Raw genomic sequence first — 4,268 nt, 5'->3', positions numbered from 1 at the left:
CTATGGCAGGTGGGGTGTGTTTTTTTAAATAAAAAATAAAAAAACTGTAAAATATTCAAAGGAATTAATAAAATGTTTACACTAAAGACCACCTATGGCTTTCCAAGCTTTTTCATTTGTACTTGTACTTTAGGAAGACACTGATATAAAATTATTCAATTCATGCTACTTACCTGGTAATAGCATTGCTACTTGCAAAACAAGTAATCCAAGGTGTACAGAGATTGCCAAAGTGGAGTCACTTATGTTAGGGGAATTAACATGGAGCTGGGAGACCATGAAAAAGTTTGCCTTACCCGTTTCTCCGTAACCTTTTGAGCTTCTCAGCCATGAACCTCTTTCTCACCATGACAAACAGATCATTTACATTCTTTACTTTGAAAGAAGCCAAGGCTTTGCCAACCAGCATGCTTTGTTTGAATGTTAAACTCAACCAATCCCAATTAACCTATTCAGAATCCTTTATTTACATAAAGAGGGCCAGATTGAGAAGAGTACATGTAACCTGAGCCTTTATAAAACCTGCCTTTCTTTGTTTTCCTTTAGCTTAAAGCTCTTTATTGTTTTACACTAGTTAGCTGATGGCAGATATTTTTAGTATAAAAAAGTATATACAATGGAATTTCAACTCTTTTCAAATACCTATGCTTTATAAATAAAGACTCAAGCAAGGTAAATGCACTAAAATGTTCATCATGGCCATTTTTTTAAATGCTAAAGAATAAATATCTTCAAGTATGTGTTCCAAGAATAGCTGATTCTAAGAAGCATATCCCTGTTTTCAAACAGTGGGGGGAAAGGCCTTGCATGACACAGCCTGATTCCATTTTAGCATAGTGAAAACAATCCAGGTTTCAGACCTGAATCAGGTTTTTGTTTTACTTTTTAGATAAGTAGCCTTGAATAAGTCAATGAAATTTTAAGAACCTCTGTAAAATGAATTTCAAAGTATTCAAATCAAGACAAATGAGAATCTAGAAAAATTTCCTTTCATCGATATGATTAAAAAAAAAACATGATATGCCAAAAGGATAAGAACTTGTAGTTGTAAACTAAGTAATGAAGTAAATTGCGTGGTTTTTCTGAGACCTGAATTATCTTCATCTGTAAAATGGATATAAATAATGAAGACTTATAAGAGCTTTAATATCATAACTTATGGCCCAAAATTTGGATTTTTGCAGCTTGAGCTCTGAAGCTGCTTAGAAGGCATTGAAACCGGATGGGCAACCGACTCAGGGGCTCATGCTGCCTGCGCAGCTCAGCCAATAGACCCACATGAGGTTGGGTCATAGAAGACGCATTTATTTTCAGAGTACCAGTGGTCTGAGAAGGCAGCAGGTTAACACCTTCCAAAACTGCCTTAACATTCTCAGACTGACTTGGGGTATTTAAGGGAAAATCTGGGCGTTCCTCTAAGGCTACAGGAGGGTTGGGGGTGGGGTCTGCATGGAGCTTTCCCTCTGGCAACATGATTCTCTACAACCCAGGAACAATGATGGGTGTAGCCTCGAAAGAATGATGCTTAGACCATTGAGATTGTGATCAATAAACCTAAGGGTATTAATCATAAATTTCAGGGTAATTTTCTAAAACAGGGAACTGGGTGGGACAGGGGACATTCCAAGCTCAAGCCACAGGGAGATGATCTATTGTTAAGCTATAGGTAGGTCAAAGAAAGGTGAGGCCAGGGATGGCGGCGAGGTCTCTACTATTGGGAGTCCCAACCGGGCCCTGCTTCAGCATAACTTTGCCCTTTTGGGGCTCTGAAACCACCTGTACAGCAAGAAGCTCCCCTGTAATGATTGTATTATTTAATAAATCGTACCCCCTGTGAGGTTCCTAAGCAACACCCCCTGTACTGGACCTCTTCATCAAAAGTCTTTGTTCTGTAAGCCTGAACTAGGACTTTGATAAATGCTTAATCATACGTTACCCATTGTTCTTATCATTGAAAATTTATTGCCCTCAGCAATTAGAAAATGAATGATGTAAGTTTATAACCTTGTTTCCCTAGCAACCCTTCTTTTCAAAACCCTGTTCTCCCCCTGCCCCAACGTGTCTTTGGTTCATACCAAGGGCTACATTCTCTGATATGCAATTCATATAGTTGATATAAAACTCTCTTTTAATTTCTTTTGGAACTTTGGTTAACAATAATCTGTGCAAGTGATAAGGCTATTGTGAATAATAAGTGAGTTGATGTATGTGTGAAGGAGGAAGAAATCTTCCTCTACCCTCAAGGTTCTTTTGGCTGGTCTAATAATCAAATAGACAGATTAGCAAGAGAAAATAACTAAATTAAATACATACATAATAGGGAAACGCCACATACATGAGATTTGGAGATCCCATACTAGGTCTGACAATTAACATGCCACCGTGTATTTACATTGGCAGGACTGTACAAACAGCTCGGTAAAGTTTCATAACTTTGGTATATCAGTGTCTCAAGTTGTGTTCTTGTTGATGTATGATGGTGTCTTGCTGAGTGGCGTTCATTATTGTTGCGTGTTTTTGTGTGCTGTTGCAATAATGTCTGAGTTTGAATTAGAGAAATGAACAAACATTAAATTTCTGGTTAAACTTGGCAAGAGTGGAAGTGAAATCAGGGACATGTTAGTCCAAGTTTATGGGGATAATGCCACGAAGAAAACGGCAGTGTACAAATGAATAAATGTCACTAATGAAGAGACATCATGGCTGCAAGTGATGAGCAGAACTGATGAAAACATTGCAAAAATTCGCCGAATTGTGCATCAAAATTGTCGGCTGACTGCAAGAAGCATAGCAGACCAAGTAAACATCGATAGAGAAACAGGAAAATCTTAACCGAAAATGTTGGCATGTAAAAGGTGTGTGTAAAAACGGTCCCGAAGGAGCTCACCAATGAACAAAAGCAAAAGAGGGTCGACGTTTGCCAAGAGGCAAGACCATGTTTTGGGCCGTGATATCACTGGTGATGAAACATGGGTGTACCGATACGACCCTGAATCAAAGCTCAAAGTGCACAATGGAAGTCAGACAATTCTCTATGACTAAAAGAGTTCCATCAGTCCAAATCAAGAGTCAAAACGATGTTGCTACACTTTTTTGATATCAGAGAGATTATGAATTTGTACCAACTGGACAAACAGTTAACCAAGTTGACTATTTGGAAGTGCTGAAAATGCTGCGTGAAAAAGTTAGACGAAAACGACCTGAACTTTTCACCAATTCATGGCTCTTACAACATGACAATGCACCAGCTCACACGGCACTATCCGTGAGGGAATTTTTAGCCAGTAAACAAATAACTGTATTGGAACACTCTCCCTACTCACCTGATCTGGCCCCCAATGACTTCTTTCTTTACACCAAGATAAAGGAAATATTGAAAGGAAGAAATTTTGATGACATTCAGGACATCAAGGTTAATAAGACGACAGCTCTAATGGCCATTCCAGAAAAAGAATTCCAAAACTGCTTTGAAGGGTGGACTAGGCACTAGCGTCTGTGCATAGCTCCCCAATGGGAGTACTTAGAAGGTGACCATAGTGATATTCAGCAATGAGGTATGTAGTGCTTTTTCTAGGATCAGCTCCAGAACATAATTGTTCGACCTCATAGAGTCAACTTTCTCTTCCAGGTACACAGAAGGAGATGTAAAGATATTTCCTTTACAAATGTAAATTTCCCTTACAAAAGGGTAACTTCTACTCTTGTTTTCAAAGGTTTTCCTGTGCCTTCTTTCTCAAAATAATCCTTATGCCCAAGAAGCATATTTTTTGGGTGGTATGTTCTGCTACCCTCAAAAACAAAGTTTCCTATCTTTATATAACAAAATGAAACGGGCCCAACCTGAGTAACCCTCTTCATCCCACCTAGCTTTCCTTCCCTCTTCATCCTCCCCACCATTCCAGTCCCTCTCGCCCTCTTTCCCTAAATCCTTGTCCCTCTTTTAAGCCTTCAAAACCCATAGTCCTCTTTTTCTCCATCCCACTCTTTCCACAGTGAACCATGAAGTGTGTCCTTTGAGGTTAAACCTTTCATGTTTGTATGCTTTCCCCCCAATTCAATGTAATTCCTTAGTTTTATTTTTTGACAAGTTTAAAAATGTTTTAAATTCCTCGCAGTACTTAAAAATGTCTGGCACTTAAGCACATTATCTGAAAAAAACAAAGTTATCAAAATCCGACTCAATTCCCTTATCACTGGAATTTCCTTTCCCTACTTAACTGTCTCCACCCCAAACAGCTACTGAATCTAAAAAAGCATTTCGCGGACAC

The sequence above is a fragment of the Hipposideros armiger genome, unplaced genomic scaffold, assembly GCF_001890085.2.
Source record: "Hipposideros armiger isolate ML-2016 unplaced genomic scaffold, ASM189008v1 scaffold_234, whole genome shotgun sequence".
In the NCBI taxonomy this organism is placed as follows: Eukaryota; Metazoa; Chordata; class Mammalia; order Chiroptera; family Hipposideridae; genus Hipposideros; species Hipposideros armiger.
The sequence above is the reverse complement of the archived record's forward strand: the minus strand, read 5'-3'. Positions refer to the sequence as shown.